General features: G+C 40.9%; 1 protein-coding gene across 1 annotated transcript in view; it reads right to left on the reverse strand.

Annotated features, from left to right (window-relative positions):
- SHLD1 (shieldin complex subunit 1) overlaps positions 1 to 15,918 on the reverse strand; it is a 90,101-nt gene that overhangs the window by 69,793 nt on the left and 4,390 nt on the right. The gene's annotated exons all lie outside the window — the stretch shown is intronic.

Below are 15,918 nucleotides of genomic sequence, written 5' to 3' on the forward strand. Positions count from 1 at the left end.
GCCAAACCAAATCGAAACATACAAAATATCAGACAGAAATACAACTATATATTTTGTAGATTAATAAATTTATCAATATTCTTGTTGGCGATTCATAGTCCAAGCTGCAACTAATAGAAAGATGCTCAGCAAATGCCTAAGCGTAAAAAGACTGATTCATCTTCAGACGCAAGTCCCGTTGCGAGCTGTATCTTGCGTGAAATTGCTCTGCGCATGCTCAGAAACAGACACCAGTAATCACAAGTTCATGCAATTCAAGTCCAAACACAAATGACACTGCGACAGAATAGGGGAGGGAAAGGGCGTATGCACGTAAACAATGTACAGTAAGAGCATGCCCAGGTACAGTGCACACACATTTGTCTGATTCAAGCTCTGGGCATCTCTGAGGTTCGTGTATTATAGCTGTATCCCTTGCACCAAAACAGGGCAGGTTCAAGTGCCGGTTGATAGTGATGACAGACGAGTATCCATGCATGAACATGTGTTTAGAAGTAAGTCAAAATTGGAAAAAAAAATAATGTACAGTAGACATTAAGACCATCCTTCTATCTACTTCATGTAAAAAAAAAAAAGGTTTTAAATGAAAAAAAATGAAAATGAAAAAAGAGAGCAGCGCAAGTATATCCTCTCTAGATTAAAATACCACCAGAAAACTATATTGACATATGATTAAAATGTATTACACAATACAATATCACTAAAAATATAAAACATAGAAAATAAAATAAATTAAATTCACATGCCAATTATTAAAGTAATTCTATCGTTTTCAAATAAGCATTGCATAAGCGATTTGTGTTTCCAAAGCACAAAGTAATTTATTTTAGCAGAAAATTTAGCAGTTCAATACATAATTATAATACAGTACAGCCAATACCAAAAGATAAATACATACCGCTGCGCTCGCTTGTGCTAGCTGCGCTCCCACTGGTACCAGCGAACAGTACTTCACTCCAGAATACTGTGGTCAGAGAAGACTGAGGCCAGTGCTAGTTAGAGCTGTATTATATACACTCAGTGTTACAGTGAAAACAATGCAAATGGTGTGGCTTGCTTCTATTGGTCCAGGTATCAGAAAGGTTCAGAGTGCTGCAGGTCATAGGCCAGATCAAACCAAAATATCCAAAGGTGGGGGTCATCTCTCCAGGGGTTGTGCTCTGACTTTCCCGCCAAGAATCCAGTTACAACTAGTCTATTAGCATTTTATAGTCAGTATCACTTTAAGGGCTAGATTTATTATCAGGCGTGTTTGTAAAACCGCCGAATGTCGGCGGGTTTGCCGGCGGTTTAGCCATCGCCGGATTTACTAACGCAAAAACCGCCGTCCAGAAATGAATTTTTCAAAGCCGCCTCTTTAGAAAGCGCCATGACGGTTTCAACAATGTTGAACATACAAACAGCCGGATTTACACCTGCTTGCTCTTCAGGGGCAGAATACCTCACTGAAGGTGGAGGTGTAGACCTCGGACTGGGAGTTAACTCTGGTCCAGGCGATTTTGGATGTATTAGAAAAAGTATACAATGTATTTGCAGCAAAAATCATTTAAAAAATATACAGTATATTTGAAAAATGTGTTTGAAAAAAAACAAAGTTTTAAAAAAAAATAAAATGTGTACTTTTAATACTGTTAGAGTAAAAAAGGCAACTACTTGGTCAAACGAGGGTGAATCGGTGTCTTGTACATTAATCCCCTCGACAATCTCACGGGGCAGTATCTGGCGCAGCTCCTCCTCATAGCTGGTGTATTCGATGCGAAGTGGGGGGCCACCATCCCTTCTTCTTGTTGCCCTCCTTTCCTCTGCCATTTTTTCTTTCAGCCTCCTCTTAATGTCCGAGAATCGCTTGCGGCAGTGAGCCACTGACCGCTTTAGTGGGCCCACCGCGTTCATGGCCTCACAGACTCTCCCCCACAATTGGTAGCGCCGCCTTAGCGGAGTACGGGCTGCCAGGTTCCCTAATATGACCTCATAGCAGGGAACTATATTGTACACCAGCACACAATTTTCATCATGGGAGAAACAGACATTCCTCCCCGATTTGGTCTTCCTGCCCTGTCCTGACTCCTCAAAGCCTTCCCTCACCTTCCTCTGCCCCCTCCACCTCCCTCTCCTCAGCCTCTGCTCCCCTATCTCTTGACATATTCACACAGAATACAGAAAAACAATAAACACTGAAGGACTGACAAACACAAAGGACAAACTAGACTAACTACAAAAACACTCACAACACATCACACACAAGTAACAGGGACAAAGGACTAGACAAATACAATAAATACAAGACAGAAAATAAATGAGAAAATAAATGCACAAAACTGAAAAAGACCACAGGACTACTCACACTTCATTCAGAAATCGCTCCACCAGACCACTATACACCGACTCTCACCAAAGCACAATCCTCCAAACTCCTCTCTCTATACTCCTCAAAACCCTATCAAAGAAAAAGTGGCAGTCCAGTGCTTTATATAGGGCTTGTGATGTCAAATCTCCTGACTTTGCAAGTAGCCAATAGTAACAGGCCATGAGACAGGTGTATTTTTCAAAAAAACCGCCATCACACGAAAGCGCCGACATTTAAAGCAAAAGCGCCATGTTCAAATCAAAGCCGCCGCCGGCTTTGAGCATTACATCCCGCCGTGACATCGCCGGCGGCTTCAACTTGAAGATGAAACGCGCCCATTCGTAAATCCGGCTGTTTGCAATGCAAACCCGCCAGAAAAATGCGGTGATGCATGGCGGCTTAAAGACGCCGAGCATCCCGCCTGATAGTAAATCTAGCCCTAAGTGTTTTATTCCCTAACATCACTAACTAGAGTATGCAATGTGCGATCTCTTTGGCGAAAGAACCGGACAACTGCTGATGAATAGGGGATTAAAATGATACCAGACATGACACGTTTCCTGTAACCTGGACCCTAAATAACACTAAAGTGTACATATAATCATAATATATAAACTAATAATAAACTAAATACTATCTGCTCATAAATCACTGTGGAATGGAATCAATATAAATATGAAATATATAAATAACTAAGGAAGGTATTCAATTGTCCGCGGGTTCGAGCGCGGAAAAACTAATACCGTTAATACGGTAATCTCTCGCTGGATTTCAGCTCGCAGCTCATCATTTATTTATATAGCGCCACTAATTCCACAGAGAACTTACTCACATCAGTCCCTGCCCCATTGGAGCTTACAGTCTAAATTCCCTAACACACTCACACTGACAGACACAGACTAGGGTCAATTTGTTAGCAGCCAATTAACCTACCAGTATGTTTTTGGAGTGTGGGAGGAAACCGGAGCACCCGGAGGAAACCCACGCAAACACGGGGAGAACATACAAACTCCTCACAGATAAGGCCATGGTCGGGAATTGAACTTATGACCCCAGTGCTGTAAGGCAGAGGTGCTAACCACTACGCCACTGTGTAAATAAGGTCTCTGTATAGTGGCGCTATATAAATAAATAGATGATGATGAATTATTTTTATTTTTTTACTAAAAATGTTGTGATCTATTGGCATGGAATTACGCAAACAATATTGTTCTTTCATAAATGCACTTTGGTAAACTTTGAGATACAAATTCATACAGCACAGCATATTGAATACTATCATCATCAGCTATTTATATAGTGTCACTAATTCCACAGCGCTGTGAGGGAATTCTTTGTACATCAGTACCTGCTCCATTGGTCTAAATTCCCTAACATACACACACAGAGCGAGACAGACCAAGGTCAATTTAATAGCAGCCAATTAACCTATCAGTATGTTTTTTTGTTTTTTTTATACTACCACAGATATCTCAAAGCACTAAAAATATGATAAACACACAGAGGGCCTCATGTTGAGTTAAAATTACGCCTACAAATAGACTTGCGTCTCATTGCTAATTGAGAGGTGGCTAGTGGGAGGAAATGGGTGTTGGAACACAAGCCAAGTGCAGTATCGGAGCGCTCATGCATACCTGCAGAAACACGCATTTACACCTGTTAAGAGGCGTATGTTTTGAACCTGTTACAGGGCAGTTAAAAATATACGCTGATGACTTGGCGTAAACTAGACGCATCTCGAGAGGTGTACGGCTCTGAATATGAGCGTAAATGTTTTGTTTGCATGCGTTTTTTCAGAGTAATTTATGATTATTTTGTGACCAGCTCTTTATTTCGTAACCTTCATCCCCCAACTATTTTTGCTCGGTGCTCTTTTTCTGTCCCCGGTGCTCCCAGGCTCTCTATTCATAACCCAGCTTCTTCCACATCACATGATATGCAAATTAGAGGAGACTCCCACAGTGTCATCCATGGTGTAGTGGACTGCTCAGGTACTGGTTCATGTCTATGACAAGCTTACATTACTGGGGTATCCCAATGCTTCTACAGTATCATAGTCAGGAACTAAACTGGGAGTAGAAGCACAGAATTTTTTTTTTTTTTTTTTTTTTTTAAAAATAAATAAAATACCAGACTCAAGATAAGTGGGTAGAGATGCTTGAAAATTTCAACAGTTCAAAGTCTGATAGAATTTCACCGGTTTGACGACTTTGCAAACGGCCTAATTCCAACTTGTATTTCAAACTTTGCAGCTCACGTTCACCTTGCACAGTTCACGTTTGCCATTCGTGTTCCAGATTTTCCAATTATATTTGAAGTTTTCTGGACAAGGTTTTTTTTTCCCCCCAAACACAATTAAAATAATACTTTTCATTAATATAAAAGTTGAGGGTCACCATTTGCTTTAAAAATACACCAAACTAAACTGTTAATATTTAACCGGACATATTCAAGCACGTTTGCATACTTGTTATCCAGCTGTAATGTGTTTGAACCAGACGGTATGATCGAACCAGCTCAAACACGTTCAAATCTGTTCTCACTTTATTTATAACAGATTCAAAAGTTCAAGAAATGTAAACAAAATTTCACATTTTATAGTCAATTTGCCAAACCTGTTTGAGCATCTGTAGTTCAGGACATGAATGTCCTGAAAAAGGACAGTGCATATTATGATTCCCAAATGCGTGTGTCCATGTACTGATTTCTCACTTACGGTTTTCACTCTCAATTCCCAGTGTCTGTATTAGTTTACCACACTGCACACTGCATATGAGCTTCTTCATATTATACCATGGAGCCCACACCTGACTAAAGAGTTGCTCCCTGTCATAGCGATAGCCTCTATGGAAAAATTAAGGTACTATCTCTCCAAACACGTTTGTCAAGAGCTGGAATTGAGGGTGAATAAGGGTTTTTCCAGTTTTTGTCTTTTTATTTTTATATATATGCATTGGTAGCATTTTTTAAATAGCTGGATTGCAGATTTTTATCGTCCAAAGGAGCAAAGGTGATTTTGTAAAATCAGTGGTGACAACTCATCAGCTTATCACTAATATTTAAAGCATACAATTATTTGAAGAAGTATTATTGTGATAATCACTTAGAAGACCTAAAGGGTGAAGCATTTTTTGCCATCCTTCCAAAACAACAAATGAATACTCACAGCGTGATTGTTACAAAACTATGTGCCATATTTAATTTGGAAACAAATCTCTGCTGTACTTGTATAATCTGTTATGAAATGTGCTTATTTTGGCATTAAGATAGGCATGTTATATAAACTTGAGATTATTTAATTAACAAAGCGACAACGACTGTGCAGCTCTCCCACGCAAAATAAGTATTTTAAATGTAACCTTTTTCATGTTGGAAAGGGCAGGAACACGTTGGCTGGGTGTTGTGTTGCAGGACTGTAATTACATATGCACACAATACTCTTTCCCATCTGTACACTTCAATCTCTGTATTAAATTAGGCTTCTGGGAAAATGTTTTCTGATAAAACATAAAAGATTTTTTTTTTTACATTCTAAAAAGAATCATTTAAAAATATATTTAAGTTTATAAAAAAATAATAATAATAATAAAATATATATATATATATATATATATATATATATATATATATATTTTTTTTATTTGTAAGGACCCTTACCCACTGGCATCATAATACATGTTTTTACTAGTGTTCTTTAATACCAGTAAAATAATGTGAATGGGTATGGTTCCAATGACCCTATACCCACTAGCATGTGTGCTTGTAGCCAGAAATGTTTGAGTTGTGGCACTGATGAATACTGCATGTTCCATTTACATGCATTATTATATGAATGCATGGGGGTCAAAGAAGTGTACTCCATTGACCCTCCTTACTGCAAGTGGAACATTATTATTATTATTACCATTTATTTATATAGCGCCACTAATTCCGCAGCGCTGTACACAGAACTCACATCAGTCCCTGCCCCATTGGGGCTTACAGTCTAAATTCCCTAACACACACACACACACACACAGACTAGGGTCAATTTGTTAGCAGCCAGTATGTTTTTGGAGTGTAGGAGGAAACCGGAGCACCCGGAGGTAAACCACGCAAACACGGGAAGAACATACAAGCTCCTCACAGATAAGGCCATGGTCGGAAATTGAACTCATGACCCCAGTACTGTAAGGCAGAAGTGCTAACCACTTAGCCACCGTGCTGCCCATGATTATGTTTGACATGCAGTGACACTGGTTAACATTTAAAGATGATGGTTTCATTTTTTATTGCCTTCTTTTTGTATTTGCTAACTCTACACTACACCCCCACATCATATTGAAATACCTTATACAAAGGATTTGCCAAATTGTCTTGAAATAAGAGACACATGACATGAGAATTGCTGCCCCAAGTGATGGGAGTACCTGGTTTTAATTCTGCCAAGGAATAATGTCCTAGGTCAGAAGAATGAATGTTCAAAATGTATTTGCCATTTGAAAGATATTAAGCTCAAGTTTCTTCTTTTTGGGTTATCGATAAATGACACAAATATATGGCTTTTATTAATAATATGCAATCAGATGCATAATACACCTACAGAATTACTTAAGGAGCAAATGTGGATGTGTATAAACATAAAATCTATATCTAAAATCTATCTATAACTAAGCTAAATAACATACCTGCAATTGTTCAAAGAAAGCAGATAAACATTTGTATCTTGCATCATCAGGGGCGGGCTGGGCCGGGGGGCTGGGGGGCATCGGGCCCCGGGCCGCTCAGTCTGACAGCTATTTGGGCCCCGTTGAATACAATATTTAATGAATATTACAAGCGGCCACATCACAAGACACGCGATGCGGCCGCGTCAGCGCACAAGCGTCATGTGATGCGGCCGCCTGTGCGCCCCCCGGGCTAAACGTTGCCAGCCCGCGCCTGTGCATCATGGACTTCACATTGCCCTATGTAACCATGATGATGTGTATAAAACTATCAGATTCATATACTGGGACATTGTTAGGTTTCTCATAGGAAGCATAACAGTCATGCAATGCTTGATCATGTAAGTCATTTGTCCTATATATTATCCTGTTTGTATATTATTCATACTTGCCAACTGTCCCGGAATGTCCGGGAGACTCCCGCATTTCGCAAGAGTCTCCCGGACTCCCGGGAGAGTGTGGCAATCTCCCTGATCTGCCCACTTCCTAGTGAAGTGGTCAGAATTCGGTTCAAACGCCGCGATTCACCGGGAATCGCTGCGTTTGGCCCCGCCTCCAGTGTAAAATGATGCGTTTTGCGTCATTACGTCACAAGGGCGGGGCCAAAATGACACGATTTTTGGAGCCCCGCCCCCTGCACCCCCACCTCCCCCCGGTAGCTCCTGGAAGGCCAATCTAAAATGTTGGCAAGTATGATTATTATTATAATTATGATTATTTAAGAGTTGTGGGCATGGCTATAGATACCATTAATATATATATGAGATAGTGAAACTTAGAAAGCAAAAATACAGGGCAATGGTTAATTAAACATCCAAGGTCCTGGGTGGCCCTAAACCTGGATCCTCACTCCACATACATTTCTGTGTGTACCTGCTGAAAAAAACCCAATTATTTTAATATCCATTCAGGATCTCTTCTTAATACATGCAGCAAGCCTAATACTCCTATTAATTGCAATAAACAACAAGAACTCTAATAGTCATTTCATCTCACGTCAATGCCATACCCGCACTGCTAAATTTGAATGGCAAAGGTCTGAGCCTCCTTAATGGTCGGGCTGCCTCCCAGTGCATGGAGTCATATTTATGTGAGAGCCTTATCACAACCCAAGACCTAGCCAGAAGAGATATCTACACAGTAGTGCGTAGCAATGTGTATTATGTTAGACTGCATTTACTACCTTTACTTGATAGATATATATATATATATATATATATATATATCATAAAAAAAATATTTTTGGGGGCTCTCCATATATACAGCAAAATACTGCCAGTGTGACATCCTCTACACAGCAAAAACTATGACTTAAGAACCGATGTGATTCAGAAAGAAAAACAAACTTGAAAGTGGCATTGTACTTATGCTTATGCTTATGCTATTAAAAATTTAAACATTTTTAGGGAAACATTAGAAATGCAGAGTGCAAACTTAAAATAAATAACAATAATAATTCTATTTAAAAAAGGAACTTTGCTTGCACCAGCTAATGTTTGCAGATAGCCCTTAACTGACTGTGGAGGCCCCCTTCCCCAATAAATGTGCTTGGGCCTACGTAACTGGAACCCACTAGTAAGAACTCAGAATGCGCACACACGTAGTCTCAGACCAGAATGAACTGGAGACAGGAACTCAGAGACTAGGAATGGAGGACTCAGGACTGTGAGACAGCCACAGACTTGGAACCCACACACAGATACACAGAACTGCAACTGAGCCCTAGAGACTCAGAACCAGCCCCAGCCACAGGACTTGCGATACCGGCAAAAACCTAGAGCACTGCAGAATTAGTAGAAGATGATGCAAAGCTTTTGCTGAGATATGAGCACTTTTGAGGCATGCAGAATTCTTGCAGGGAGATGAACAGTTTGGAAAATGCAAGGTATTTGCAGAAAGCAGAGCACTTTGGGAAGTGCAGGATGTTTTGTAGAACGATGTGCACTTTGGAAATGCAGGGTATACTGAAACAGTGCTGAGAAAAACGGAGCCTGGTGCCAAAACCTATCCTCATAATAGAAAGTGTATTGTTCTGACAATAAACTTATCGCAACATCAAATTAAATAGTGTGTTCCTAATAGCTATTGGTTGCACAGATCATGTGATCACAGCTGCTGAATCTGGTTGGTCTGGAAAGCTCACCTGACTGAATCCAAGCTAGCCACATCCATGTAGCAGAACAAACAGTATATGCGTACACCTCCGCTCTGCACAAGATCTGCGTCTCACTTCCACTCTTATCACATCCTTCCATTCCCGGTTACAGGACTTTTTTCGGGCTGAACCCACTTTGTGGAATTCCCTCCCTCGACAGTAAGACTTTCCTCTAGTTTTCAAACCTTCAAGCGTTCTCTGAAAACCCACCTCTTCAGGCAAGCTTATGATATTCCTCAACCAGCATCTTAATCTCCCTAGGTTACCCTATTACCACCCTCTACACAGCTAACGCAAGAAAACAACCCTCTGACCAACATTGCTGTGTGACTGATCACACAGCCCATCCGATACTATTTACCTTTACACATTGGACCTAGCTGGTGCAATGTGCAATATGATGTAGCACATGCCCTTGTGTTTCAAACTCCCATTGTCCCATAGATTGTAAGCTTGCGAGCAGGGCCCTCTTATCTCTCTGTCAGTATGTATTACCCAGTATTGTTTTATTAATGTTTGTTCCCAATTGTAAAGCGCTACGGAATTTGCTGGTGCTATATAAATAAATGTTGATGGTGATGATGATGTGCTTGTTTACAAATGAAGATGTGGTGGTCGGGAATGCTGCAGGCATCCAGGAGGGACCCGATAGCTGTGAGATGACAGCGGTGAACATAGTAAGTGCAACTAAGACCCTAATGTGGGACATGAGTATACTATGCAAGATTTGTTATACATAGTTCATCTAGCGAAATATGACCTCTAGCTTTTTCACTTTCGGGTTTACGGACCTGATCCTCTACAGCTGTCTGCTGAGTCAATGGCTGTGAACCTACACAAACACAATAACAGCTACAATGACCAGCTCTTTTCACTTATCAAGCTCCTTAAAAGAGACCAAGCTTGCAACTAAAAGAGTAAATGAAATAAAAAAAAAAGCTAAGCTGGACTTACAAATCTACAAAAATACAAGATAACAGCAATTGCCTGCTCATGGGTGTGGTCACGACTCTATCTCTCCCTGAATGCTTGCTCCCTCCTGTACAGTAAACATATGTCTGATAAACTAAAGGATTTCTATCTGAAGTAGGGAAGTGGAATGTGTACAAGGGTGGGTGGAGTTGGTCTATTTGAAAGCATGGATTAAAGTCTCTTTAAATCCTGTGTTGGTGAGAAACCCTTGCTAACACATCTGTGATTGTTACAAAATATGTTTCTATTTATTAAAGTTTAGACTTAAGGGTAACCTTTTGGTTACCCTTAATTTCCAATTTGCTCACAGCTCTTTTAATGTGCCTGACATTAGTCTGGACTATATAATACTAAAACAGTGGATTTTCCATATGGCCTAATAAACCAAATCCCTCTTAAACATTGCTAGATATTATTTTGTATCAACTAGTAATGTTAACTGTCACACCATGCACATTTGGCCAACTACTGATCAGGTTGTTATGGTAACAAGCAATTAAGAATCTCAGCAAGGTCATAGGAAGCAAAAATTATAAATAGGCATATTCATGAAAAATAAGTGTAGTAGATTTTTAATGTTGGCATATACAAATCTATACTACATAAATCTCCAGCGCTTTTCATTTTTGTGGTTAATTATTTGTATTGAATAAAAAGGGATAGATATAACCCCTGTACTGGAATAGATGAAGGGATTGGTTTATTATTATTATTTGATATTATATTTTAAATTCTAAGGGGTGAATTCAATTGGCTGTGTTACTGCCGAAAGTAACGCGGCCTGTGCTCTATTGCCATTCATTTTAACAGGGATTTCTGCTTGCGGCTCCCTGAGCCACTAGCAAAGATCAGTGTTAAAAATTACCGTGGTAATGGTATTAATGCGCACTATTACTGTAGGCCGCGTTCCCCACCAAGTGTTTTATATGTCTCAGTTACGGATTAGACATCAAGGGGCGTATTCAATTAGGATTCTGGTCCGCAGTAACGCGCGTTACAGCTGAAAGGGCGCACTATTGCCAGGAATACGGTACCGCAATAACGCAGATTTTTGTACACAACCCTATGGGCTGCGAATGAAAATCCACGTTATTGCGGTACCGTGGATTAAGTTCGCTGCCCGTTCTGGCGCGATCCCGCAGACCGGAATCATAATTGAATATGCCCCCAAGGATGTAATTCAATTCCCGGGGATGTGCTGTGGAGTGCCTCCGGAACATGGTAAAGACATTATAACTTCACGGGTATTTCCATAGATGCAAACAGGATCATGATCGATGTTCGTGCACTGTAGTACCCAGACATGAGCAGTCAGACATCACAGTGATGTCCGGCAGCACATGGGTGGAAATCCCACCCCATGAATAGTGAAGTCACACAGGCAATTTTTTAAGCTCCAGTGTTAAATTACCTCGCTGCCTCTCATCCAAAACCAAAATAATCAATCACAATCTCTAGAAACACTAAGCAAAATTTAAGGAGGATTCCACTTACAAATAACAAAATCTGCCAGTTTATATTCTTTTAACTACATATATTTATATAAATGACAAATGCGTAGGAGCCTTTTTTTTGTTCCCCTTTTCGTGTAATCTTTAATTTTTTTCTAACCTGTATTATGATTTTCATGCACTGGGGGACTCATCAGTCGATGACCGGGCTATGTGTTTGTGAGCTCCTTCCACCACAGAGTACTTGGTCTTGTGAGATGACACAATCTCTTTCAGTCTGCCCACTATCGCTCTTAGGGAGAAATTCAGTTGGGAGCGAGGTTCCGCTGAACTTTGAACACTCTGCCCATTACGGTACGGACTCCAGGGCCGGTGCTAGGGTCCACGGCATCTAGGCATTTTTAAAAAAGCGGCGCCCCCCCCCCCCGCAAAAATCGCCGCCCTCCTCTCCTTACCTTGTCTCACCACCGCCGCCTCTCTGCTCCGTCTCCTCCCCTCCACTCACTGACACTAGTAAGTGGAGGGGAGGAGACGGAGCAGAGAGGCGGCGGTGGTGACAAAATAGCCTCTTCCCCCCCCTCCCCGTCCATCTGAATGCTGAGCGGCGGCTGTGACAGGTATGGTCAGCGGTCGCCGCACAGTTTTAAAGTCTTATAGAATTCTGTGGCGCCCTCCAGAGTCCGGCGCCCTAGGCAAGTGCCTAACCTTGCCTAATGGGAGTGCCGGGCCTGACGGACTCACCGCTCATTTTTCAGTGCAACTCTAATGGATGCGAGGAACAATGAGTGGAGATTCCATCCTCAACATTGGGTCGATGTGTCTCCGTGGGCATTGCACTGAATTTTATCTCTTCCTTACAGTAAGAGTGTAGTGAGTGAGTGTGATCAGTTTGTAACGAAAGATGTCTTCACAGAGACCTTTACTCCCTATCCAGCATGTTTGTCATCACTACGTCAACTTGTCAGCGTTGACATCATAGATTGCGTTATAGGGTATACAGGCTCAGTATACAATATGTTGGGACAGAGCTGGTATTGTAAGATGAGAATAAGCACAAAGGCAACGGGGTTACATGGAAATCCGTAAAAGTATACCAGCCATGTTACAGGAAAACTGAACATAATACTAGAACATTAATATAAAGGGGGGAATTCAACTGGCCACGTTACTGTAAAAAGTAACGCGGCCTGTGCACTATTACCGACTCAGACATACAGACATTGATCTGGCAGGATGCTAAATCAAATTACCTCCACCAGCATTTAAGTGACAGGTTGGCCAGATGCACAATGTGATTTGCTTTCAGAACTGCGTCTCTGATTATACTGCGTACAAATACGGACGTTCAGCGATTGGGCTGTAATGCTGGATTCAACTGCTTGTTGTGGTAGGGCAAGGACATATGCCTCAGTCTAGGGTAGTATATTTTTTAACTTAGGGAGTAAATGAATATATTTTATGTTCTTTTGTGAAAGTGTTAGATGGGTGTGAACTTATTTTTCCTTAATTGCTCGTTTAACATGTGCATGCAAGTTAAACAACGCTTGCTATAGAGAAGGATGACACATCACAATTTCATGAGTCAGGAGTCAAAGAGTCACCAAAAATTCTGCCCCTTTCACTAATAACTAATAGCCACAGATGTTCTACCATACAGTGTTGGAGCACACAGCACTATAATATACAGACAAGCCTAGTAAATAATACAGTCCACATCTCTGTGTGACCACAACACCATCCTGAACTCAACAGTCACCACTTTACATGCAGAGGAAATGTGCATCTAACAACAACAAAGACAGCAAAGGCGGCTGTTATGCACTCATGCCTAGGTGCCTACAGTCCCAGGTTTTACATATTTGTCCCTGGTAATATCCCTATTTTCATTATTGCCCATCATTTCCCCCCTATTCTGCAAGTTAGATGCTTACCATAAATTGTTATTCACCAAGTTTTAGATGTTAGTTAATAGCTTTTAACAAGTTTACAATAAAAGTTTGAAGTTTTTTAAGTGCAAAGAAGTACGCCATAATCACATTCAGTAAATATAACATGATGGAGACTATATTGCACATGTCCTGGAGGCACTGGCACACTGACAAAGTGTCCTTGAAAAACATTGGCGACTATTCCTTGTAAACGACCTTGGAAAACCTTTGGTTCACATACTGGCACTTTATATGAAAACAAGCTGCACACTCTTTCAAGGCATCAAGTGTTGATTTCCATGTTTTGTACAGACGGTGAAGCTGACACTTCTGGATACGTAAGATATCACAGGGCATATCATGAGTCAGTTCTTGGGTGTTATCTGCTCCTGTCTACTAGGGCTGTGTTTTGTTTGAAAAGAATAATAAAAATAAGCCAAGCTAGGCAGAGTTGAGTAATCTCTGTGCTGACCTCCACCTGACCTGCTTATAATTGGGGCTCTTCCATTTCCCCCTCCCATTAATCTGTCCCTTTATAGCCAAGACAGAAAAATACGTTTCCAGGAACATGTCCTCATGTGACACCACTCCTGCCAACTTAATATTTTTCCAGTCATTCTGAGGCCTAATGCTAGTGTACACATTCCACAATGCAAACAAATGCTAGCAGTAGTAACATATGTATAGAAATTAACCCTCTGTCTGCCATTAGTATTTAGAGTCCAGATGGCTGGGTATATTAGTGTCCTACGTGTAGTAATGGGATACATCTGCAGATGTAAGGAGAAGTTCCAGGGAGTTTTGGTCCATTATCTAAAGCACTGTCATCAAGCATCATGGAAAGTGGAAGTTGCAATATGCCAGTGTTGGCTAACCTGTGACACTCCAGGTGTTGTGAAACTACAAGTCCCAGCATACTCTCCTAGCAATAAACTGCTATATATTGGCAAAGCATGCTAGGACTTGTAGTTTCACAACACCTGGAGTGTCACAGGTCAGCCAACACCGCTATATGCTGTGCTTGGGGCTCAGATGTTGTGGCAGGATATAACAGAAACAGAGAGGCTTGTTCGACATCATAGCGAAGGTAGAAAAGGATATGAACAATACGTAGGAATTGGAGGGACAGTTATATCTAGAGTTCTCTGACGCCCCAAAAATTCTCTTCACCGCAATGCGAACAAATTGTGGCAGAAAAGTTGAGAATTTTTTTATTTTTTTTAAAAAAGGCTAAATAATCCCTTTGTACATCAACACCAGTCCTCATTTCACAGGCATAAATAATTACAAGGCCTATACTATTAATTGGGCCCATTTCACAGATAAGAGCATTTTCATTACAACCATCAGTAATAAAGACAGTCCCCGTGCACAGTGCAGTGTATTAAATAAATAAATAATGAAAAACTGGGCAACGTGCCTCAGTCCCCAAATCCTCAAACAGCCCCCGACAGCCTAGACTGTTTTCCACTATAGCAGGGTGACCATGAGAGAGGCCCCAGGCTGGTAAGTGCAGCACTGGTACTTCTATGGGGTTAAGGCTATGAAAAAAACATTGTCCCCTCTCTCAGAGGCAACCAGCCTTTCACTGAAAAGTGCTAAACTTCTTCCCGCCCCCTTGGTCTGTGGGGGCCGGGATAATTAGCGAAATCGGGAGAGATAACTTTGCCACTCTACTAGTCCTACTATAATGGACAAGGATCCCCTGCCCAATATCCTAAAAGAGTAACACAAACACACACAATTTTAAAACATGCTTGTATTGATTAAAAGCCCCCCCAAAGCCCTTGTTCACCAAATGTATTAAATACTTTAAAAGAATCTTTAAACAGTGCCTCAGTGCCGGTCTTCACAGACCTCAGTTCCAGTTCTGTGAAGCCAGGGCCAACACTGATGTCTTTGGGAGTGAGCTGGTCCTGTTTACGCTGTGTTACCAGCTCCCATGGTAATTAAAGGTAGAGCAGCTGTTTTTTTTTGAGAATCCATAAAGTTCTTTACATAAGATACCAAACAAGGCGTCAAGGATTATTGCTCAATGTAATGAGAAACATGCACACTGTCGCTCTCTTGTAAAATAAAGGGCATATGAAAGGTCCACTGAACCCCAAAACTGAAATGTTCAGATGAACCATTGGTAGGTAAAATACAGTGTTCAGCGTTAACCTGACATTCTTCACCGTTACACATAGGTGAAGCTTCTCCCACATCTTTAGAAGTGTCCTGAAGGGACCAGACATAAATCAAGAAGCTAAGAATGAACTCATTTCAGCTACTGATCTACACACTACATTCTTCAAAACAAGTCTACCAAGTTGTCAAACACTCTGCTAGAGAAGAACCTATCTACTATCATGGCAAA

This window comes from Mixophyes fleayi, chromosome 3, assembly GCF_038048845.1.
Source record: "Mixophyes fleayi isolate aMixFle1 chromosome 3, aMixFle1.hap1, whole genome shotgun sequence".
Taxonomy (NCBI): Eukaryota; Metazoa; Chordata; class Amphibia; order Anura; family Limnodynastidae; genus Mixophyes; species Mixophyes fleayi.